A 26106-nucleotide genomic window follows, 5' to 3' on the forward strand; every position below is an offset into this window, starting at 1 on the left:
GTACCAGGGTCCAGGATGTCTCAGAACGGGTAGCGGGCATCCTGAAGGGGGAGGGCAAAAAGTCAGAAGTGATGGTACATATTGGTACTAACGACATAGGCAGGAAGGGGCATGAGGTCCTGCAGCAGGAGTTCAGGGAGCTAGGCAGAAAGTTAAAAGACAGGACCTCTAGGGTTGTAATCTCGGGATTACTCCCTGTGCCACGTGCCAGTGAGGCTAGAAAAAGGAAGATAGAGCAGCTAAACACGTGGCTAAACAGCTGGTATAGGATGGAGTGTTTCCGTTATCTGGACCACTGGGAGCTCTTCCGGGGCAGGTGTGACCTGTATAAGAAGGACGGGTTGCATCTAAACTGAAGAGGCATAAATACCCTGGCTGCGGAGTTTGCTAGTGTCACACGGGAGGGTTTAAACTAGTATGGCAGGGGGTGGGTACCGGAGCAATAGGTCAGAAGGTCATTGAGGGAGAACTAGGGAATAGGGCCAGTATGGCTCTGAGGCAGAGCAGACAGGGGGATGTTGCTGAAAACAGCGGGACTGGTGGCCTGAAGTGCATATGTTTTAATGCAAGAAATATAACAGGTAAGGCAGATGAACTTAGAGTTTGGATTAGTACTTGGAACTATGATGTTGTTGCCATTACAGAGACCTGGCTGAGGGCGGGGCAGGATTGGCAGCTACACATTCCAGGATTTAGATGTTTCAGGTGGGATAGAAGGGAATGTAAAAGGGGTGGAGGAGTTGCACTACTGGTTAGGGAGAATATCACAACTGCACTATGGGAGGACAACTCAGAGGGCAGCGAGACTATATGAGTAGAGATCAGGAATAAGAAGGGTGCAGTCACAATATTGGGGGTTTACTACAGGCAACCCAACAGCCAGCAGGAGATAGAGGAGCAGATAGATAGAAAGATTTTGGAAAGGAGTAAAAGAAACAGGGTTGTTGTGATGGGAGACTTTAACTTCCCCAATATTGACTGGGACTCACTTAGTGCTAGGGGCTTGGACGGGGCAGAGCTTGTAAGGAGCATCCAGGAGGGCTTCTTAAAACAATATGTAGATAGTCCAACGAGGGAAGGGGCTGTACTGGATATGGTATTGGGGAATGAGCCCGGCCAGGTGGTAGAAGTTTCAGTAGGGGAGAATTTTGGGAACAGTGACCACAATTCAGTAAGTTTTAAAGTGCTGGTAGACAAGGATAAAAGTGGTCCTAGGGTGAATGTGCTAAATTGGGGGAAAGCTAATTATAACAATATTTGGCAGGAACTGAAGAACCTAGATTGGGGGTGGATGTTTGAGGGTAAATCAACATCTGACATGTGGGAGGCTTTCAAATGTCAGTTGAAAGGAATTCAGGACCGACATGTTCCTGTGAGGAAGAAGGATAAATGCAGCAAATTTCGGGAACCTTGGAAAACGAGAGATATTGTAGGCCTCGTCAAAAAGAAAAAGGAGGCATTTGTCAGGGCTAGAAGGCTGGGAACAGACAAAACCTGTGTGGAATATAAGGAAAGTAGGAAGAAACTTAAGCCAGGAGTCAGGAGGACTAGAAGGAGTCACGAAAAGTCATTGGCAAATAATGTTGAGGAAAATCCCAAGGCTTTTTACACGTACATAAAAAGCAAGTGGGTAGCCAGGGAAAGGGTTGGCCCACTGAAGGACAGGGGAGGGAATCTATGTGTGGAGCCAGAGGAAATGGGTGAGGTACTAAATGAATACTTTGCATCAGTATTCACCAAAGAGAGGGAATTGGTGGATGTTGAGTCTGGAGAGGGGTGTGTAGATAGCCTGAGTCACATTGAGATCCAAAAAGACGAGGTATTGGGCGTCTTAAAAAATATTAAGGTAGATAAGTCCTGATGGGATATATCCCAGAATACTGAAGGAGGCTAGAAAGGAAATTGCTGAGGCCTTGACAGAAATCTTTGGATCCTCACTGTCTTCAGGTGATGTCCCGGAGGACTGGAGAATAGCCAATGTTTTTCCTTTGTTTAAGAAGGGTAGCAAGGATAACCCAGGGAACTACAGGCCGGTGAGCTTTTCGTCAGTGGTAGGGAAATTACTGGAGAGAATTCTTCGAGACAGGATCTACTCCCATTTGGAAACAAGTGGACGTATTAGTGAGAGGCAGCATGGTTTTGTGAAGGGGAGGTCGTGTCTCACTAACTTGATAGAGTTTTTCGAGGAGGTCACAAAGATGATTGATGCAGGTAGGACAGTGGATGTTGTCTATATGGACTTCAGTAAGGCCTTTGACAAGGTCCCTCATGGCAGACTGGTACAAAAGGTGAAGTCACATGTGATCAGAGGTGAACTGGCAAGATGGATACAGAATTGGCTAGGTCATAGAAGGCAGAAAGTAGCTATGGAAGGGTGCTTTTCTGATTGGAGGGCTGTGACTAGTGGTGTCCCGCAGGGATCAGTGCTGGGACCTTTGCTGTTCGTAGTATATATAAATGATTTGGAGGAAAATGTAATTGGTCTAATTAGTAAGTTGGCGTGCGACACAAAGGTTGGTGGAATTGCGGATGGCGATGAGGACTGTCAGAGGATACAACAGGAATGAGATCGTTTGGAGACTTGGGCGGAGAGATGGCAGATGGAGTTTAATCCAGACAAATGTGAGGTAATGCATTTTGGAAGGTCTAATGCAGGTACGGAATGTACAGTGAATGGTAGAACCCTCAAAGAGTATTAACAGTCAGAGAGATCTAGGTGTACAGATCCACAGGTCACTGAAAGGGGCAACACAGGTGGAGAAGGTAGTCAAGAAGGCATAAGACATGCTTGCCTTCATTGGCTGGGGCATTGCATATAATAATTGGCAAGTCATGTTGCAGCTGTATAGAACCTTAGTTAGGCCACACTTGGAGTATAGTGTTCAATTCTGGTCGCCACACCTCCAGAAGAATGTGGAGGCTTTAGAAAGGGTGCAGAAGAGATTTACCGGGATGTTGCCTGCTATGGAGGGTATTAGCTATTAGGAGAGGTTGAATAAACTCAGTTTGTTCTCACTAGAACGACGGACGTTGAGGGGCGATCTGATGGAGGTCTCCAAAATTATGAGGAGCGTAGAAGGGTGGATAGTCAGAGACTTTTTCCCAGGGTAGAGGGGTCAATTACTGGGGGGGGGGCATAGGTTTAAGGTGTGAGGGGTAAGGTTTAGAGTAGATGTACGAGGCACGTTTCTTACACAGAGGGTAGTGGGTGCCTGGAACTCGCTGCCGGAGGAGGTGCTGGAAGCAGGGATGATAGTGACGTTTAAGGGGCGTCTTGACAAATGTTCGAATATGATGGGAATAGAAGGATACGGACCCCAGAAGTGTCGAAGATTTTGGTTTGGATGGGCAGCATAGTCGGCTCAGGCTTGGACGGGCGAAGGCCTGTTCCTGTGCTGTACCTTTCTTTGTTCTTTGTTCTGGTGACGCCAAGAACTAGGGGTCACAGCCTAAGAATAAAGGGTAAGAAATTTAGGAGCGGGATGAGGAAGAATTTCCTCTCCCAGAGAGTTGTGAACTTGTGGAATTCTCTACCACAGAAAGCTGTTTGCTGGTTGGATATATTCAAGGGGGAGCTGGACGTGTCCCTTCCGGGCTAAAGGGATCAAGGGATATGGAGAGAAAGCGGAAGTGGAATGCTGAATTTTTATGACAGCCATGATCATATTGAATGCTGGTGCATGCTCAAAGGGCCGAATGGCCCACTCCTATTTTCTATGTTTCTATGTTTTGATGAAGAAAATAAGGCCCTCTAGCCCTCATCTCTCCTATGGCCCTCATGCACATCCATGCCACCTCATGCTCCACCACCCACCCCATGCCAAGCTATGGCGCTTCCATGCTCATTTGCCCATCACACACTGTGTGGAGCCAATGGACTATAAACTAACAATACGACGTGTAAGAATGCATAATGAGTCTTGGCTGAGAGCCCAGGCATCCATTAGAGTACTGAAACACCTTATCCCCAAGGAACACTGCTATATCCTGCCCCGATCCTATTGGGTGGGGACAATTGATTACCCCTTGACTCTTGGGGAATATGAACTCCTCAGATAAGGGGGTGGGGCAATCGTTAATCTTTCAGCTGTATAAATAGAGCTGGTCAGTATGGTACTGGCTAGAAAAAGAACCAGTGGTGATCTACTGGTGGTGTGTAAATATTGTTTTTTTTAAAATAAATTTTGAGTACCCAATTCAGCAACTTAGCGTGTCCAATCCACCTACCTTGCACATCTTTGGGTTGTGGGGGTGAGACACAACACAAAGACGGATAGTGACCCAGGGCAGCGATCGAACCTGGGACCTCGGCGCCGTGAGGCAGGAGTGCTAACCACTGCGCCACCGTGCTGCCCCTTGTGTAAACATTGTTGTAAATAAAAGTTACATTCTGTTTGACTCAACAAACGTATGCGAGACTCTTCTTGGCCCTCACAACAAACACTTTCTTGGTTGATAGCCATGGCTCTCTGATCTCTTCTGTCAATAGCCCAATATTTATTTACACACACTACAGATGATTCAAAATTTGCAGTTTCAGCCATTGATATTTTAAAACTTCTGGGTGATTGACACATTTATCGGGCTGTAGTAAGAAGGAAAGAGCTGGAAAGTTATCTATGAATGGCTTTTTAATTATTTTTTACATACCCAATTGTCACTATAAGGTTAACTGGTTCTATACAGTGTATCATGGATGAATAGGCATGGGAATGCCATTGCTTTGCTTCCTCTTTTTCACAGCAGGAAACATTTAGCTGCCTTTGATATAGTGAGGGGTTGTAATTTATCGCAAAAGTGTATGTAAACATTGTGGTTATCATTAAAGCAGGATAATGGAGAGGCATTCAAGCATGAAGGGAAACATCAATAAACAATGCACCAAGCAGCTGTCTCTGGAGAATCTGTGAATCATTGGCTAATGCAATGTATTGCTGTGTGAAATTGAATGGAAGATCTGCATTTCAAAGGCTATCAAGGAATGTTAAGCCCTTTTATATGTACTGGGGTTTTGAGGGAGGCTCTGACACTTGTAACAGCTGTGGCTTTGCACATTCATGGTCTGAGGCAGCAGGCGTTAGGAAAAGGTGAGTGAAAATGCAATGATATTTCACTCTACTGCCTGGACTGCTCTTCAGCTTTCAGGCAGGAATCTCCGATGGTGGGGCAGGGAGGGGGGTGGTCTGATGGGGGTACAATAGAGGTTAGAGGGGCAGGAATTGAATTGTGGGGTTGGGTGCCCTCCAATGGATTTCGGGGGGCACCTCTTTTACACTTACCTTCTTGGCGCCCGGCGGGGTACACCGCATGAGGAACATGCCTGAAAATACTTGCCCCAATCTAGGGGTGGGTGAAGCTCAGCTGAGAGGTCTGGACTATCAGAGGGGCCTGGAGAATCGGGCTTCCAGTCTGTTAATCGGTTGCAAATGGGTACAAATAACCAATTTGCATCCTCTCGCTGGAGCGGGACGTGTAGTTCACTGCCGCCACCAACGGGGAACTGGAGCATCACAACGGGATCAGCGCTTAACCAACGCTCGATTTTCTGCCGGATCGGGAACCCCGTTACTGGCGGCGGGCATTGGAGAATCCACTCCCGCATTTATTGCAAACTGAGAATAATGCGGGTCTCTTCCCAGATCATTTTGGTTTTACAACCATCTAGCTTGTCAACCACATCAGGTGTTCACAAGAGTCAACCGTGTAGACAGGAGTCACATGTAGGCTAGATCAAGTGGGCATGACTTGTTTGCAGAGGACTTGGCTGGGATTTTATGACAATCCGGCAACTTTCATCGTTAATTTTCCTTGGTGCCAGACCACACGTGACCAGATTCAGCGAACAGAACTTTGCAATTGCCTTGGTGGAAGTTGTTAGTCCAGCACCATACATGACACAAGGAAATTCCGGCTTCATTCCGGTTCATTCCCACAGCTTCCTGTGATTTATATTGTTCTGCCTTCTGTCTGACAATAGTTTGCAGCAGCCACTCTGGGAGGAACCCATTGGCCCACCTCTCTGTCCAGACCAGCCTCTATTAAAACGGTACACAAGGCGGTGAATATCTGATAATAATATCTTGTGGTTCGCGAGCCTGTCACAATGATGATCATTGGTGCCTACAGTTGCTACAGTCCGCATGATAGGTGGCTCATTTACTTCACTGCACATTCAATTCAATGGAAATATCAGTGATAAAGGTGGAGGAGCAAAATAAACCTTGAAACTGCAGTGAGATAGGCATTCCTCCCTTTGCAGCAATTGAGGTTCAGTGAAAAAAACTCTTGACAATTAGATACATATTTCTTCAAGTATTTCCATATCGTGTTTGCACAAAGCATGAGGATTTTTTTTTTTGACGAACCTAGTTGGAGAATTGAGCCAAGCGGACGTTGGCCAAAGTTGGCTCACGGTGTAACAGATGATTCATAGGACTTTCAGACCAGAATCAATGTTAATGCCAGGACAATTTAGTAACACCACTTATCGCTCTCGGGGAGTATCCCCAGAAGTGACAGCTCTGTGTACTTTGGATGGTGCCTGAGAATTTCTGCAAAGTCCCACTCTCTCATGAGTAATAAAGTCGTAGCCCATCTGGTACAGTTCTACACCAGCTTTAAGCTGACTCACAATTAGTTTGAAACTGGATTTAACTTCTCCATCACGTCACTCACACTTTAATGGAAATCCAAGGGTTTAAACGCCGCAGAAAATAGTTTGAAAGCTCCTTTTTCAGGACAATGTAAATTTGTTCAGGGGGTCACAAGGTAAATAATTCAGGAAAATAATTCAGGCCATGTGACGTCATCACCAGTTCAGCTAAAAGCCATCCATAGAGCCATAGAGGTTTAGGACGCAGAAGAACATTTAACCCATTGTCTGTGTTGGCCCAAAGGGTGTCTGCAGGGTGAGCATCGGTTTCAAACATAAATTTGGGTTCAGTCACAAGGAATGCGAGCAGAACTTCATCGCAACGGTGGGCTGGATTTTCCAAAAATGGGGCTATGTCCCCACGCCGGCAGTTTCCTGCAAAAAATGAAGAGCTATTCACTTACCCGCAGGGGCGACCAGGGACCCGGGCAGCTTCACGCAGCTTTGGCTGTGGATACGGACCCCCGCACTTCCAGTTCCGAATCCGCGCATTCACACGGCGGCGGCCACGCCAAGCACCATGGCGGACTTGGACCGTGGACCATCAGCAAGAAAGAACGTCCCCCCGATTGGCCCCACGCCCTTCCATCGGACCGGCCTGATCACTGCCCCTGCCGCCCATAAGGCCCACCCCCCCCCCCCCCCCCACCGTGCTGGATTCCCCCCCCCCTCAACCAGGGCAGTCGCGGACTGAGTCCACAGACGCCGCGTGAGAGTCCCGACCGGCCATACATTATTAGAACCACACTGTCGGGAACTCGGCCAGTCGGGACCGGAGAATCACTGGGAGGGCGTCTGTCAATGACCCCCCAGCTTGATTGACGGATGAGCGATTCTCCAGGGCCCGGAGAATTGCCGGAGGGGCGCCGGTCACGAAACGCTCCCCCCCCCCCCCCGCGCCAAACGCGCTTTTGGTGCGGGACTGCGGAGCATCTAGCCCGGTATCTTTGCCTTGCTCCTGCATGCCAGCAAATCCACTTTTATTGCACCAACTATGTCAGCAACCTTTCTCTGGGCCAGAGATTCTCAAACTGGGGATTGCACCCCCCCCCCCCCCCCCCCCCCCCCCCCCCCATCCCCCCAGGTGGGGTCGCGAGATGGGATTTTGAGGTCCTGAACTCTGACAGCTGATTGGCCCCTTAAATCCTTGAGTTATTATTTTCTGTTGGTGGGCGTGGCCTAATGGAGTGCTCTCTGAGGCTCAATTGCTGCTGCTGAAAAAGCCTGTGAAAAGGTAGGTGTGTGTTTTCTTTTGTAGAAACCCACGCCTTTCCATGAACTCCTCCAGTCTTTGGTCAATGCCAAACCAACACAAACACAATAACCTGGCTAGTAAGGCAAATGCAACAAGTTTACAACCTCTGCTGTCATTGCAACAGCCAAAGATTGTGCAAATTAGTCTGTGTTTGGGAGATATGCACGTGCAGTTTTTAAAAGTATATAATTTATGCTTACAGTGCTTCCGGTGGTGACATGTAGGTTGGAGGTCGCACGTAGGGTGGTTCCTGCTAGTGCTTTGTGTTTTGGCCCTTTTCACCCAGATTTGGAAGATTGGTCTTTCGAAAAGTTGCGGCAAATAAAGAAATATGTGATGAGACCATTCACTAGACACGTGCTTTGAGATATGAACAGTGGTTTTAATTTACTTACTACAGAGCCAGCCTGTTACACGTTGAACTCTCAATGAACTGGTCGGCTGGCTCTGGGCATCGATATTTATACAGCAGTCCAGGGGGAGGAGCCGTGGGCGGAGCCAAGGGTGGAGCCCTGTACAAACTCCTAAGCATTCCCAGAGCTACTCCCCCTAGTGGTCGGGCAACGCAACTGCGCTTACAATCGTACGGTCTCATATATATATCACAGTGTGAATTACAGAGTTACATTCACCACATTCACCCCCTACAAAAAAATCAAGTCCGGCGGGGGTGGTGGTTCATAAATTGAGTCTGTCTGGTCGTCGAGTCGTCTGCTGCGATCTGCGGAGCACCGGGGCTGTAGCCTCTTGTGGTGGCTGGATGGGTGTTGTGGGTTGAGGTACGATGGCGGACTCCGGGGGTGATTCCATCCGAGCTCCATACCCGTCTGGTTAGATTGGGGACTGGGGGCGCTGGGGGCTGGCCGGTGCGGGTGCGGGAAACAAATGTAGCGAGCTAGTGGGCTCAGGAGCGCGAGGGGGCGGCTGGGTGGGGTGTAGAGTGAGGGGTACCTCTGCAGTGATAGTGGGGATGCTGGATCCAGCGGGTGCTAGGTCGCGGAGGGATACGGTGTCCTGACGGCCGTCAGGGAACTCTACGAAGGTGTACTGGGGGTTTGAGTGAAGTAGGCGTACCTTCTCTACAAGGGGGTCAGTTTTGTGCATCCTGACGTGCTTCCTCAGGAGTACAGGGCCTGGTGTCTTCAGCCATGCCGGGAGTGAGACCCCCGTGGTAGTGCCCCTGGAAAAGATAAAGAGCCTCCCGTGAGGGGTCTGGTTGGTTGCGGTGCATAAGAGTGACCTAATAGCGTGGAGCGCGTCTGGGAGGACATCCTGCCAATGGGAGACTGGGAGATTCCTGGACCGGACGGTCAGTAGGACGGTCTTCCAGACCGTCGCATTCTCCCTCTCCACCTGCCCGTTCCCCCTGGGGTTGTAGCTGGTAGTCCTGCTCGAGGCGATGCCCTTGTCGAGCAGGTACTGACGCAGCTCGTCGCTCATGAAGGACGAACCCCGGTCGTTGTGTACGTAGCTAGGGAAACCAAACAGGGTAAAGGTACTATGCAGGGCCCTAATGACTGTGTGGGAGGTCATATCGGGGCACCGGATAGCAATGGGGAAGCGGGAGAACATCTATGACGTTTAGGAAGTAAACGTTCCTGTTAATTGAGGGGAGCGGCCCTTTGAAATCGATCGCGAGGCGTTCAAAGGGCCTAGAAGCCATGACCAGGTGGGCCCTGTCTGGTCTATAGGAGTGCGGTTTGCACTCCGCGCAGATCGGGCAGTCTCTGGTGACAGCTTTTACCTCCTCGGTGGAGAAAGGCAGATTTCGGGCGAGCCAGGTGTCCCCGGGTGACAGAGGTCGTTGTGGATGACTTTCAGGCGGTCGTTCTGCGCGCTGGCGCACATCCTGCGGGATAGGGCATCTGGGGGCTCGTTAAGCTTCCCCGGATGATACTTAATATCGTAGCTATAGGTGGAGAGTTCGATCCTCCACTGCAGAATTTTATTGTTTTTAATTTTGCCCCTTTGAGAGTTGTCAAACATGAAGGCAACCGAACTTTGGTTGGTGATGAGGGTGAACCTTCTACCTGCGAGGTAGTGCCTCCAGTGACGAATAGCCTCCACAATGGCTTGTGCTTCTTTTTCGACTGCCGAGTGTCGAAGTTCCGAAGCGGAGAGGGTACGGGAGAAGAATGCGACTGGTCTCCCGGCCTGATTTAAAGTGGCTGCTAGAGCTACCTCTGAGGCGTCGCTCTCAACCTGAAAGGGGGTGGATTCATCCACCGCCCGCTTGGCCGCTTTGGCGATGTCCTCCTTGATGCCGTCGAAGGCCTGGCGTGCCTCAGCTGACAGGGGAAATAGTGTGGCCTTAAAAAGTGGGCGGGCTTTGTCCGCATATTGAGGGACCCACTGGGCGTAATACGAAAAGAATCCCAAGCACCGTTTGAGGGCCTTGGGACAGTGAGGGAGAGGGAGTTCTAAGAGGGGCGTATACGGTCCGGGTCAGGACCCAGGACTCCGTTTTCCACGATATAGCCGAGGATGGCTAGTCTGGACATGCGGAAAACGCATTTCTCCTTGTTAGGTGAGGTTTAGTTTCTGAGACGTCTGGAGAAAACGGTAGAGGTTAGCGTCGTGGTCCTGCTGGTCATAGCCGCATATGATAACGTTATCCAAGTACGGGAACGTGGCCCGCAGCCCGTACTGGTCCACCATTCGGTCCATTGCTCGTTGGAACACCGAGTAACTAAGGGCTGAGAGCCAAGGTGGAGGACCTGGAGAACAGGACACAAAGGCAGAATCTGCGGATGGTAGGATTGCCCGAGGGGCTGGCCGGCCGGAGGCTGACAGAGTACTTTGTGGAACTGTTCGCCAGGTTGTTGGGGGTGGAGGAGGACACCTCCCTCTATGAGCTGGATAGGATTCACACCGGTCGCTCCAGCCGAAATCAAAGGCAAATGATCCACCCAGAAGCTGTGATGGTTTGTTTTCATAACTACCAGGTGAAGGAGAAAGTGCTGAGATGGGCGAAACAGAATGGAGAGGTGAGGTGGGAAGGCAGTGATATCCGATACCAGGATCTTATGGCGGAGCTGGCAAGACGACGGGCAGCCTTTGGTAGGGAGTAGGCAGCATTGTAAGAGCAACGTGCATTTTGGGATGGTCTACCCAACAAAGCTGAGAGTCTTACACAACTCCAGAGACGACTACTTTGAGACATAGGTGAGGAGGCGTTCGTGAAGACTGATGGACTGCGACAGAATTGAGTTTTGTTTCTCTCTTACCTGAACCACAAGACGTGAGTACGTTTCTTGTATTGGACAAATGACCACACAACCAGTATATTAGTTCAACTATAATTTATTATTAAACACAGGCTTGGTTCTATGCACAATAATCAACACGCGGCTACTTATTAAACTACACCTAACAACTAAAATGACCTTTACTTAACTTCCAATTGACCAGCTCTGTAAGGCCTTTATCTGGATCCTCATGTGTGGTGGCTGGAAGTCTTCAGGTTCGTCTCGACTGCGGCTTGTCGCTCAGCTAGCGATCCGATCGCGGGTCCTTGAACTTGGCTGGTTGTTATGCTGCGGTTGATCAGAGCAGAGGCCGCTCCCAAAAGAGAGCGAATACTTGTAGCGCAGTTCTTCTTATTCCCTGAACCTTTGCGCTCTTTTGGGTGGTCCCAGCTCGGGATCCAATGGATCGATAGGGTTTCGCCCTAATCGATTCTAGCCAATTAGGGGCAGGTACCACGATAGCTTGGGTGGGTCCTAGCAGTTATTGTCCAAGGCACGTATGTACTCCCATATAAGGTAAATAGGCACCCCCGAGTCTGCTACTGTTGCTACATTTTGATCTGTGTTCCATTGTCCTGGAGAAATCAGCGATTGACCTTTAGCAGGTGTAAGTTTTCAATTAGGTCTGGTTTCCCTTTGCACAATACACAGGGGCTGTGTACCATCTGTGACCCAACCTGACCACCATTTCCATTATCCTCTGCGGGCGGCCATTTTAGATGGCCACAGTTTGGATGTTGTTTGTTTTGATCTTTTTCTCTCTTTCAGGTTGTGTTTGGGAGGGGATGATCTTGGGACTTTGGGGTATACGTTGGGATTTGGTTCTTCTTTATTGGGGGGGGGGGGCGGTCTATTGTGTTGGGGCGTTTGGAAGGACAGGGTGTTGGGGTATTTTATGTTGGTTTTCGTTTTGGTATTGGGTATGTGGGTGCAGGGGGCTCTGCCAGGAGCCATCTCGTTGGCTAGTGAATGGGAACAAGGTGGGGGGAGGGCCCCGCAGCCATTGGAGTCTGGTCCATAGGGTAATGTGGAATGCGCAAGGGTTGAGGGGGCCGGTGAAACAAGCAAGAGTTTCCTCACATTTGTAGAGCTTGAAAGCCAATGTGGTGCAGCTTACAGAGACCCATCTGAGGGTGAAGGACCAGGTGAGGCTTCAGAAGAGCTGGCTGAGTCAGGTCTTCCATTCAGGCTTTGATAGTAGGGCCCGCGGGGGGTGGGGGGAGGGTAGGGGTACTGGTGGGTAAGAGAGTGAGGTTTCAATGGGGAAGGCGGTAGCTGACCAGGGGGGCAGATACGTTATGGTAACAGGTGCTTTGGAGGGGAGGTTGGTGGTGTTAATTAGCGTGTACACCCCGAATCGGGATGTAGTAGGGTTTATGAAGAAGATGATGATGGCTGCCATACCATATTTGGATATACACCAGTTAATACGGTGAGGGGGGGGAACTTGAATACAATGCTGAATCCAAAGTAGATAAGTCAAAATCATGGTCGCTGACTCCCTCGGGGGGGGGGGGGGGGGGGTTGCTGGTGGAGGTTTCTGCATCCAGGGGGTAGGGAGTATTCTTTCTTTTCGCTGGTGCATAATGTGTATTCAAGGATTGACATCTTCATTATGGGGTAGTGTAGCCATGCTGGCCACGCAAAATGGACACTGAGCCAAACTAAAATGGAAGGCTGCTGAGAAACAGACAGTTCAGCCAGAACAGCAGTCTGCAAAGAGCAGTTTGCATTCTGCAGCAGCAGAAACCAGTTTGGGCTCAGGTGGAAAGACCTTAGCTAGGTGCAAATGGCAAAACGCTTTGCATGCTAATGAGGCCATCAGACTTGAACACCCACACAATAGATACATTTGGTTCTGAATGGACACATTCCAATCAAGACCCAGACATCGAGGCACCAGAAACCTCCAAACAAAAGGACATAAGAAACGCCCCCTCCATCACGGAGACCCCCTCGCATTGGGGAATTAATCCAGTATCGATAAGAAATTGATCCAATAGGTAGAGCCCGCCCGAGAAGAGGGAAGGACAACGGAACCCCTATAAAAGATAGGGACCTCGTGTTGTCCGGTCTGTTAAACCTGTGCTCCGGCCCCGACTGACACCTGGTATCCTGACTCCAGCCGTTGAGCACCAGCCGCCGAAACCGTAAGTTCAACGCTCGCTACGCGATCCAAGCCCACTAGACTCCCAAGTGCCAGAACGCTTGCTGAAGGCTGCAGACAAAACCAGGACGAAGGCCTCGTTCTCTGACCTTGCCTGTTCCTGTTAGATAAGTATTCTGTTTGCTTATGTTTAGTTGTAGCTTAGTCTCTTAGTGTGTGTGCATGAGTATTTATTATTAACTGTATAATAAATATTGATCGTTTGAACTTGACTAATCGGTGTATCGTCTTTATTACTTTGAATTTGACCTTGGAATACTTGTGACGTTGCCTATACGGCAGCTGGCGACTCCAGAGCTTAAATAATTACATAGAACAGAGCCTAGCAGTGTTAAGCACACGTCGAACTCGGAGGCGTGTTAATACACTCCAATAAACGCGTTTTACGCCCATAGTAAAACGTGCAACATTTAGTGGCGACATCCGCCGGGACCCTGTTGCAAGTGGAAACACCACAGTGTCCAGGACCCTGAAATTTGAATTAGAACTCCAAATTGCAGAGAAAGAAAGAGATCACAAGTATTCAAGGTGTTCAAAATAATAAGCGAAATTCGGAAGTGTGTTTAGTGCATGCGTACTAACAGGGCTGTAAGGTAAAACTGAAAGCTTTTTGTTGCGACAAACTTTCGGTAGTTTTGTAATCGGAAAATAGCGTAAGCCGTACCCTTTTTCGAAACACCACCCCAGCAACCCCCTGTTCCAAATTATAAAAAGAGAGTCAGAGGAAATGGCCATGCAGGCAATGGAACGTCTGATGGACCCAGAAAGGTTTGTGGTCGCAGCGACCAGCAGCAGTAGCAGAGTAGGCCAGTGTCCCACGTGGGAGCTGGAACTCCGCAAATATTTACAAGGAAAGGGATGGCCCCTTTGGAAAGAGTTTTGTGCAAATGAGGAGACAGGTCCCGGAAGTATAGGTCATACTTGGTGGGAGAACCTCTCTCAGATACACAAAAAGAGTTTAGGTAAAGCACGCAAGCCGATGGCGATTGTGTCCTGCTTGGCACAGTTGCGAGGCGCAGAGGAGGTTATCAGGACGCTCCGGGCAGATTTAGAGGAAAGGAACCGAATGAGTAAGGTCGATGTCAGGGACATCGAGAAAGAAAACCTGGATCTTAAAGGGAAGTTGGCAGAGAAGGGTAGAGAGGTGGATGATGCCAAGAGGGCTCACCAGTCTTGTCTAGCTCATCTGAACAGTTCCCAGACCCAGTATGAGAAAGCCTATCAGGACGTGCAACGTGCCGTTCTGATAAGACAGGAATCGGAGAAGCAGGTGGAGGCATTGCAGAGGCAATGCTCCGATCTCAAAGCAGCTTTGAGAGCACTCCACGCTGCAACGACCGAACAAAGACAAAGCACAGTCGACCACGCGAAATGCAGGAAACAGATTGCGGAACTGCAATCTCTGCTTTCGGTGCAGAATGGCTTCCAAAGCACCTTTGGAGCTCAGTTAGATGGGGAAAACGCCCCAGATTGGCAGGAATTAAGCGAGACAGCGCAGCGTTATGTTCAGGGAACATGTGCGCCCGCAGCTCAGCAGAAACGACAGGCACCCCAACCCCCCACAGCTCAGATCATAACCGCACCCATGAATCCCGTAACCACACAGAGGAAAGCCGAATCAGAAGGCGCCCCAGACATAACTTACACCACCCCTTTAACAGTAACCCAGCTAAGGGACGCTTGTGAAAAGATCACTCCGTTCCTCCCCACCGCAGACCCCCACCAGTTCTTTGCGAAAGTAAAGCAGCAGGCTACCATGTACGGCCTGGATGAGAGAGAGCAGGTTAAGCTCACCGTGCTGAGCTTAGACCAGAGTGTAGTGGCAGCCCTCCCCGACCCACAAAACGTGGCAGGAGGCAGCCTAGAGGAGATGCACACTGCTATTTTAGATGCCATCGGGTACAATAGAGGTGACCCCGTAGAAGGCTTGAATAAGTGCAGGCAGAAGAGATCTGAACACCCCACAGCATTCGCCGGAAGGCTGTGGATTCACTTCAGCGCAGTTTTCGGACAGCTAGATAGAGCGCATTTAACCCGCGAAAACATGGTTAAATGGACGCGCACAATTATCTCACACGCAACAGAAGCAGGACAGAGCGCTTGCAATAATTACGACCCCTCAGAAGAGGCCCATAACGAAAAATGGGTCCTCAAAAGATTGTCCCGCGCTTGGGAGCAATCGCTTCAGGCAAAAGCAAAGGTTAGATCCCCAGAAGAGGCTCAGGCTGCTGCAGATATCCAAGCAGTCAGAGAGCACCAGAAGCCCGCATGGGTAAATGAAGGCAAGAGCAGCCCTCAACAGAAAGGACAGGAATGCTATAACTGTGGACAGTTAGGGCATTGGGCAAAAGAGTGTAATGCACCCCAGCGATCTCAGAGAGGCCAGCAGACAGGCACTCTGAACCGCAACAAAGCAAAACCCATCCACAATGTAGCAGTACAGTCAGGACCCACCAATGTGGACGAGACGAACTGACGGTGTTCGGGCTCCCCCACTTGGGTCTGTGACACACTATGGGACTCATCAGGGAGGCCCGTAGTCACGGCAAAAGTCAAAGGGAAGCCCATAGAGTTACTGTGGGACACAGGAGGATCCCGCACCACCATTAACTCCACAACCACGGCACACGCAGACACGTGGCCGACCACCTCCACCATCACACTTAGCGGGTTCACCGGACACTCGCAGCAGGGACATATCACAGCACCCGTAGCGATCCAGCTAGGGAACATTAGCACAAGGCACCCCGTAGTTTTAGTAAATCTTCCCCGGACAGCAGAACACATCCTGGGGATAGATTTTATGAACACACACAGCTTGTCGTTCGACCCAGTGAACCAGTGTGTCTGGCGAATGGCGAGATCAGACAGAGCCCCAGCCACCCTCACAGTAGGAGACTACGCTAATCGGATTAGCGCAGTGGGAGAGTACTCATTCGACCTGACTACACTCCACACCGACCGACAAATTAAGGCCCTACTAAACAAACACAGGACAGCATTTGCAAGTCACCGTCATGACTGTGGCAGAATGACTGGACAAGTTCATGTTACCGGACAGGACCCCCGACCGCAAAAGCAGTACAGATTTCCCCTCGAGGCAGAGGTGGAAATAGAAAAGGTTATAGTTAGCTTGTTGGACCAAGGTGTACTGAGAACGGTAGCCTCCACCAACAATGCCCCTATTTGGCCAGTGAGGAAGCCCGATGGATCATGGCGTCTGACCATCGATTATCGGGAACTCAACAAAGTAACCCCCGCAGTAGCCCCAACGGTAGCTACTAGTCCCGAGACCATGCTCAAGCAGGGTCTCAACGCCAAGTACTTCACGGTATTGGACATCAGTAATGGATTCTGGTCAATACCATTGGCAAAAGCGTGCCAATACAAATTCGCATTCACTTTTAAAACACAGCAGTACACGTGGACATGCCTCCCACAAGGATTCCACAATTCACCCTCCATTTTCCACCGACAGCTGGCAAGTGGATTAGAGAAATTTTCCCGACCCGATTGTCTGGTACAGTATGTAGACGACCTACTACTGCAGACAGACACAAAGGCAGAGCACATTTCGCTTCTGGCCGAACTCCTAGAACTCTTAACTGAAATTGGCTGTAAAGTTAACCCGAAAAAGGCCCAAATATTGGAAAGTAAAGTGATGTATTTGGGATCAGTCATCACGCACGGCAAACGCGAAATCGAATTCAAAAGAATTGATTCGATTGTCAAATTGCCCCTTCCCCAGAATGTATCAGCCCTCCGGTCGTTTTTAGGACTGGTTGGCTATTGTCGGAACCACATCGACGGATTCGCGACAAAAGCCGCCCCACTTTCAGACCTCCTTAAGAAAGGAGCCCCCTGGGAATGGCTTCCGCAGCATACAGGCGCTGTGGAAGAGTTGAAACGAGCCCTTAGTGCAGCACCCGCGCTGCTAGTCCCCGACCAACTTTCACCGTACGCAATAGAGGTAGCTAGCACAGATCTAACCCTCTCGGCCGTGTTGCTTCAAGAACGGCACGAGCAGCTAAGACCAGTGGCTTATGCCTCCCGACTGTTAGACCCAGTAGAACAAGGATTTTCAGCCTGTGAGAGGCACCTCCTTGCTGTCTTCTGGGCAGTGCAGTATTTCTCATACATCACCGGACTCAACCCCATCACCATTCTAACCGAACACACACCCACACAGCTACTACTAGACGGTCGACTGAAGGACGGTTCCGTTAGCCAGATTAGGGCAGCTAGGTGGACCCTACTTTTACAAGGACGGGACATTACAGTGAAACGGACACGCACACACACCTACTTAGCAGACAACCTCCAATACCCCGGACAGCCCCATGACTGTGAAATTGTAGCTCCCCTGCATAACACAGGACCCTTTTTAGCAAAAACACCCCCCAGGAAGATAGGGAACCCGAAACAAAGCCCCCAGCCCACAGACACGTGTGGACCCTTGAGGATTTATGTAGACGGTTCCTCCACAGTTTTAAATGGTGAGCGTATCACAGGATGCGGCATCTATGTAGAGGACGCGCAGGGGCGCGCTCTCGAAGAAATCGCTCTTAAGTTACCAGGTCACTTAGGCGCGCAGGCAGCAGAGCTAGCAGCCATAGCGTACATAGTGGACCACCCCGATTCTTTCCCCAGCCCAGCAGACATATATTCAGACAGCTTATATGTCTGTAACAGTTTAACCGATTTTCTGCCCCTGTGGAGGACACGAGGTTTTGTCTCCGCAGACGGAAAACCCCTTCCATCAGCCCCTCTACTCCAGCACATTTTAGCGAAAGCGAAGGACAGGACCTTCGGCATAATAAAAGTAAGAAGTCACCATAGGTCATCACCCCCTGGGAACGTAAAGGCCGACGCATTGGCTAAGGCAGGTTCCAGGAGAGGACACTTATGGACCCCCCCAGCTAGCGCACCAGCTAGCGCCCCTGTGAGCGCAGTCCAAGTCTCACAGACTGATATTAAAGATCTCGTGGCAGCACAAAAACAGGACGGAGACCTCAGGGAGGTTTTCAAGGGAAACTTTGTGCCTGCTTACGAGCACTTTAGACACGCACTGACCACACATGAGGGTGTGATCATTAAGGACCGACTTTATGTGGTCCCACAGCAGGACAGGAATCAGATGATTGCCTTGTTCCATGACGGACACGGGCATCAGGGAATTGATGCAACAACGAGGCACCTCAGGCAACTCTGTTGGTGGCCTGATCTCAGGAATGATGTAACGCACTACATAGAGAATTGCCTGATTTGTGCTCAGAATAACCCGGACAGGTATTCTAAGAAGGCACAACTTCGGCATACTCGCCCAGTTAACGGCCCTTGGACAAACCTCCAGATCGATTTTATAGGTCAATTGCCCCCTTGTCGGAATGGCTATAAATACGTTCTGGTGGTGATGGATACCTTTACCAAATGGGTAGAGGCATTTCCCTCACGAACAAACACAGCTAAGACAGCTGCAAAGATCCTGACCCACCACATCTTCACGAGATGGGGTTTACCCCGAAGTATCGATTCGGACCAGGGATCTCACTTTACAGGACGGGTCATGAGGAACGTCCTGACAATATTCGGAATCAAACAGAACTTCCACATTGCGTATCATCCACAGTCCAGCGGGATTGTGGAGCGCATGAATCGGACCCTAAAAACTACCCTTAGGAAAATGGTTCAAGAGAACAATTCCACATGGGATTCAGTGCTCCCCTTTGCACTTATGTTCATAAGGAACACTGTCTCCACATCGACAGGATACACACCACACACACTCATGACCGGACGCCCTATGAAAGGTACAGAATTCCTTTTAGGACTGGACATGACAAGCCCCGAAGTGACGGCCCTCACACATGAAAAGGCAGTTAAAGATCTAGTTGAGACTGTGAGGTCTGCACAGCTCGCAGCCGCAGTCCAGCTAGGGAAACGCCGACAGCAACGTACTGCCTGTTTCAATAAGACCGTCCACACCACAGAATTCCAGGTTGGGCAACAGGTAATGTTATCTGTTTATAACCCCAGCAGTTTTTTGGCTCCAAAATATTCCGGTCCCTACTCAATTTCGGACAAAATTAGCCCCTCCGTTTACAGGATAAAGTATCCTAATGGGAAGACCGCGTGGTTCCATATAAACCAGTTAAAGGCATATGGAACACAGGCCAACCATGCCCACCATGTCCTGCTAGACGCAGCAGAACACTTCACCCCGCCCACCAGAGACACTTTTCCACCATCCCCCTCACAGACCAGTACATCAACGGACTCGCCCACGACTCCGCCCACAGACCACTACGGACCACGCCCCGACACGCCCACAAGCTGCCACAGCAGAGACAGTAGGACAGACACTGACTCTGAAGACAGCGACACCACACAGCCATACAGCCCACACTGCACCAACTACGACCCCGACTCCAGTGACCCCATGGAAGTCACTTACCTTAAAAACCCAGAACCACCACCCGACCCCGACTACCCCGACAACACACTTGACGCCACACAATGGCACAGGGACAATTCCTACAGACTTGTCCGCAATGACGAGAGTGACCCCCGGTCACACAATGCCAAAATAGCATGCCTGATCCACACAAGGGTGTGGGATCCGGGAGAGCAGGACGACACGGTGTCTGACTCCCGACACGGCAACCCCTTTGTGACCCTGTTCACAGAGGCAGAATCAAAGTGAGGTGTCCAGATGATGTAAGATAGGAATCGTTTGAGGGAAACGATGTCCTTTCTGATGGAACCTGCACGTATGTTTGTCTTCGTTTTATGTTTGTTTGTCTCCGGATTGTACAATGTTTCAGTTGGAGGATGGACATCTTCTTTTCAGCTGAAAAGATTGTGACCACCTCACATGCACGTTAGCTTGTCTGCCGAAACTTTTGAGAACTTCGGTTTGATTGGAGATCCTTTCCAAAGTTGTAAGGCCACACGCCAAATAGTTTATCTGCAGATATCTCTGAGAACTTCAGTGATGTCCTCAGTTGGAGCATCTTGGCTCCCTTGGTTTTTTAGGTGCCCCTCTATTCGGCGAAATAGAGGCTGCAAGTCATGGTAAACACATTCGTACCCGTTTCTTTCCAGGTTACTCAGGCAGTGGACAAACGGCACTGAGGACCCGCCCTGTCTGAGAACCAACCCTTGGTCAGCCAAGCTCGGGTATGGCACAGCACGCCCTACCCGGGGATCCCATCCAACTCGTACCCGTAGCGGCCCATACGCAACTCATTCGGATGTTTCTTTCCAAATTTTGTTTTCATTTTAGGTTAGGTAGCCCTTCGGCCGCCATCCCACATGCTATTTACATCCGGGAACATTCGGATGGTAAATCAGCAAAGCCTGCGAGACGGCTCGCAGAAGGAAGGATTGTTAGGTGTATGCTGGTCTTTAAATTCGCTTTTTGGAAAAAAAAAATGAGGGGAGTCACAGGGTGTGACTTAGCCAGTCATTTTAAAGGGTCAATTGGGTTTTGAAAGACAGATGCACTAACAAGTAAAGGTCTTAAACTGTGTATTGACAGATACTGTGCTTGATCCCAAAGGTTTCAAAGGACGAGACAGAGGTCGAAGCCAGGATTGTCAATACCGGAGGAAGAAGGAAGAGAAAGAAGAAGAACAGCAAAATGATGGAAGCCCACTTATTACTATTTAATGTCATATGTATATGTGTGGAAACAAGACACGTTTCCCCCACAACCCCCACCGTAAATGTTAGTACAGCAAACCCCCAGTGCTCAGCTCTGATCAGCGAGGTTCAGACCTGGTGTACTAAATTCATGACGTGGTACTCCATGTCCTACATAATCGAATCACTGTTGGTGATTGCGATCCTCACCATCCTAGTGCAGACCCTCAGGTTGAGGAAATGGAAGAGGAGAGCCTCTCGTTCCAGCACCTCACCCATCTATAGAGTGCAATCCCCCATCTTCGGATTCCACCAAACCCCTCAACCCCTCACTGATTACAACACTCTGTAAATAAAATTCAGCCATGTATTATATTGTTCCATACTCGACTGCCGAGTTGGGAAGTGTGATGTTGTGGTGTGAATGGTTAAGGTTTAGAGTGATTAAATGTTTAAGTTAAGGTTAATAGTGATAGGTAGAGGTTCCCAATTGTAGTAATGCATGTCCCTTTGACATAGGGCCAAGTAGAAATGTTAGTTAAATTTTTTTTCTCTTCTTCCCATAGTTTAGAACAGAGTAGAACAGGAACTGGCAAGAGGTCAGAACACAAGGAGGCAAAGCACATAGGTGATCCTTCACAATAGTATGATTGTGAGGATCACAAGGAGGGAATGTAGCCATGCTGGCCACGCAAAATGGACACTGAGCCAAACTAAAATGGAAGGCTGCTGAGAAACAGACAGTTCAGCCAGAACAGCAGTCTGCAAAGAGCAGTTTGCATTCTGCAGCAGCAGAAACCAGTTTGGGCTCAGGTGGAAAGACCTTAGCTAGGTGCAAATGGCAAAACGCTTTGCATGCTAATGAGGCCATCAGACTTGAACACCCACACAATAGATACATTTGGTTCTGAATGGACACATTCCAATCAAGACCCAGACATCGAGGCACCAGAAACCTCCAAACAAAAGGACATAAGAAACGCCCCCTCCATCACGGAGACCCCCTCGCATTGGGGAATTAATCCAGTATCGATAAGAAATTGATCCAATAGGTAGAGCCCGCCCGAGAAGAGGGAAGGACAACGGAACCCCTATAAAAGATAGGGACCTCGTGTTGTCCGGTCTGTTAAACCTGTGCTCCGGCCCCGACTGACACCTGGTATCCTGACTCCAGCCGTTGAGCACCAGCCGCCGAAACCGTAAGTTCAACGCTCGCTACGCGATCCAAGCCCACTAGACTCCCAAGTGCCAGAACGCTTGCTGAAGGCTGCAGACAAAACCAGGACGAAGGCCTCGTTCTCTGACCTTGCCTGTTCCTGTTAGATAAGTATTCTGTTTGCTTATGTTTAGTTGTAGCTTAGTCTCTTAGTGTGTGTGCATGAGTATTTATTATTAACTGTATAATAAATATTGATCGTTTGAACTTGACTAATCGGTGTATCGTCTTTATTACTTTGAATTTGACCTTGGAATACTTGTGACGTTGCCTATACGGCAGCTGGCGACTCCAGAGCTTAAATAATTACATAGAACAGAGCCTAGCAGTGTTAAGCACACGTCGAACTCGGAGGCGTGTTAATACACTCCAATAAACGCGTTTTACGCCCATAGTAAAACGTGCAACAGTAGTCGTTGTTGTCGGGGGTGAGGATAGTGGAATACTCGGCGATTGTCATCTCGGACCGTTCTCCACATTTGGTGGAAGTGGTCCTGGGGAAGGGGCAGGCACTGTGGCCGACACGGAGGTTATAGAATCATAGAATTTACAGTGCAGAAGGAGGCCATTCGGCCCATCAAGTCTGCACCGGCTCTTTGAAAGAGCACCCTACCCAAGCCCACACCTCCACACTTTCCCCATAACCCAGTAACCCCACCCAACACTAAGGGCAATTTTGGACACTTGATCCACCTGACATGCACATCTTTGGACTGTGGGAGGAAACCGGAGCACCCGGAGGAAACCCACACAGACACGGGGAGAAAGTGCAGACTCCGCACAGACAGTGACCCAAGCCGGGAATCGAACCTGGGACCCTGGAGCTGTGAAGCAATTGTGCTGACCACTACGCTACCGTGCTGCCATGGTTGGATGTGGTGCAGCTGGTGGACCTGAATTTTTGTGTAAAGGTGGGGAAGGTGATTGATGACTATATGGGGTTCAATAGGAATGGGGAAGACAGGTGGTTTGTGAGGCGCTGAAGGCGGTGGGAAAGAGCGAGATCAACTCGTTTAAGGCTCAGATGGATAGGGAGGCAAGAGAGAGGAGTGGCAGTGGCTGGTGGAGGAAATCTTGGAAGTAGATGGGAAGTATGCAGAGGGTCCTACCCGGATCCTCAGGTGAGGAGAAAGGAACATACAGGTAAGGTTTGACCTCCTGTCCACAGGGAAGGCCAAGTTAAGGCAGGCGAAGGGGGTAGTTTATGGGGAGAAGGCCAGTCGCTTGTTGATGTCCCACCTCCACCAGCAGGCGGCTGTGAGAGAGATTGTTCGGGTCCGGGGTGGGGCAGGGGAATTTGTAAGCCTATTTGTGACACTAATAAAGATTATTATTTTTGCTGGTGGCGCTGGAGCACGTGAACAAGGCATTTGAGGGGTTTTCTAAAAAAGGAGTTGGAGCCCCCAGGGATAAATGGGGGTGGGGGGGGGGGGGGGGTGCTGGAGTGTCTTACAGTAGGAGAGAAGTGGAGGGCAGGGTTGGAGGAGCCAGTGGGGATTGAGGTACTTCGGGAAGCGATTAGGAAGATGCAGACGGTAAGTTACCGGGGCCGGATGGGTACCTGCTGGAGTTTTATAAGAAGTTTCTGGATAGGATGGTGCTGCTGTTGGTGGAGATGGTGCGGTGGCTAAGGGGGCACTGCCAGAGACAATGGGGCAGGCATCCATTTTGTTGCTGTTAAACGAAGGATAAGGACCCGATGGAGTGTGGATCACGTCGGCCAATATCTCTGCTAAATGTAGATGCCAAGATTCTGGCCAAGGTGTTGGGGCTTAGGTTGGAGGGGTGATTGGAGAGGATCAGACGGTGTTTGTGAAGAGCAGGCAGTTGTCTTCAAACAGGCGGCATCTATTAATTGTGGTACTCCCTCCGGCATAAGGGAGGGATTCGGAGGTGGTGGTGGCATTGAATGTGGAGAAGGAGTTTGATCGTGTGGAGTGGAGTTATTTGTTTGCGGTGCTGGAGAGATTTGGGATTGGGCCTAGGTTTGTGGCATAGGTTAAATTGTTATATAGGGGACAAACGTGAGTGTGTGCACGAATGAGGAGAGTTTGGGGTATTTTCAGGGGAATGTGACAGAGGTGCTCCTGTTTGTGCTGACGATACAGCCCTTGGCCATTGCGCTGAGGTACTTGGATAAGTGGAAGGGGTGGGAGGTGGAGCATGGGGTGTCTCTGTACGTTGATGATTTGTTGCTGTACATCTCCAATGGTGGGGAATATAATTAGACTGCTTAGGAAATTTGGGGCTATTTCAGTTATAAGTTGAATCTGGAAAAGAGTAAATGTTTTTTATGCGTCCTTCGGGGGCAGGTGCGGGAGGGGGGGCTGGTTTGGTGAGGTTTGCCATTTCGGTTGGCAACAAGCCACTTTAGATATTTGGGAGAGGCTGGACCCAGCTCCATAAATTGAATTTCGCGAGCCTGGTTTGCAGAGATGGGACAGACCTCCCCCGTCATTGGCAGGCTGGAAACAGGCGGTAAAGATGATTTTTTAAATTCTTATTTCAGTGTCTACCAGTCTGTTTGCCAAAAACATTCTTTATGGGGGTGGAACAGTTGATTTTGTTATTTGTGTGGGCAGGTAAGGTAACAAGGATTAGGAAGACAGCAGCCCCTCCAATGGTTCAGAGGGGATGGCAGTCAGGGGGCCTGGCCCTCCCAAACCTGTTGGGCTATTATTGGACGGCGAACACGGAGAAGGTGCGGAGTTGGGGCAGGGAGCCGGCTGGTCGATGATGGAGGCAGGCTCTTGTACGGGGTCAGGGTTGGGGGCGCTGGCAACAACGCTGCTCCCGTTTGCCCCAGGGAACTATTTATGGAGTCCGGTGGTGGTGGCCACATTGAAGAAATAGAGGCGATTTCAGCTGCAGTTTAGGTTAAGGGTGGGGTCGCCTTGAATGCCGATCCGAGTTTGGAAGAGTTGGGGGAGAAGCTGCTCATTCGGCAGGGGGAGGTTTCCAGGTGCATGCAGGTGCGGGATTTTGCGAAGAAGGTTTCCCCGACTTTTCCGGTGGCACTGCCCTCCTCATTGTTGGAGGGGGTGCTGTCGGTGATGGGATTGGAGGGTGGGGGGATCAGCTCGGTGATCTATGGGAGGGTTTTTGAGGAGAATATGGTGTTGTTGGAGGGGGTTAAGGCCAAATGGGAGGAGGAGCTGGGAATGGTGAATGCCTCAACCTCTTGTACAAAGCTGGGGTTGATACAACCAAAGGTGGTACATAGAACGCACCTGACGAGGATGAGTCGATTGTTTGAGGGGGTGGGGGACATCAGTGAACGGCCCGGCCCACTAGGTACATATGTTTTGGTCCTGTCCAAAGTTGGAGAAATTTTGGATGTCGTTTTTCATGAACATGTCGGCGATCCTGCACGTGGATTTGGAGCCCAGTCTCCAGTGGGCCATATTTGGGGTGTCGGATTTGCCAGAGCTGCAGGCGGGTGCGGGGGCAGACGCTTTAGCCTTCAACTCGCTGGTCACTCGGAGGCGGGTCCAGTTGGGTGGAAGGCAGCCTCTCCGCCCAGTGCCTCGATGTGGCTGCGGGATCTGCTGGAGTTTTTGTATTTGGAGAAGGTCAAATTTGTTTTGAGGGGGGTGAGTAGGGGTTCCACAAGAGATAGGGTTTGTTTATATTACATTTTAAAGAGTTGGTTACCGTCAGTTGTTTAGGGGGAGGGGACAAAGTGGGGCTTTTGCTTCGGGTTAATGGGGGGTGGAGGGGGTGATGGTTTGGGGTCTTTGTTGTTGAAGGATACATGCACCATCCTAGTTTTGCAGGAAATGATTATGTCAGTGATATTTATTGTTGTTTATAATTAAAACTATTGTGACTATTATAAAATGTGGCTCTGTTTGTAATGTGTGATGTATGATCAATGCCCTACCCATGCAGAAATGGAACTTCGGATTTTATGTAAGAAATATA

The sequence above is a fragment of the Scyliorhinus canicula genome, chromosome 4, assembly GCF_902713615.1.
Source record: "Scyliorhinus canicula chromosome 4, sScyCan1.1, whole genome shotgun sequence".
Taxonomy (NCBI): Eukaryota; Metazoa; Chordata; class Chondrichthyes; order Carcharhiniformes; family Scyliorhinidae; genus Scyliorhinus; species Scyliorhinus canicula.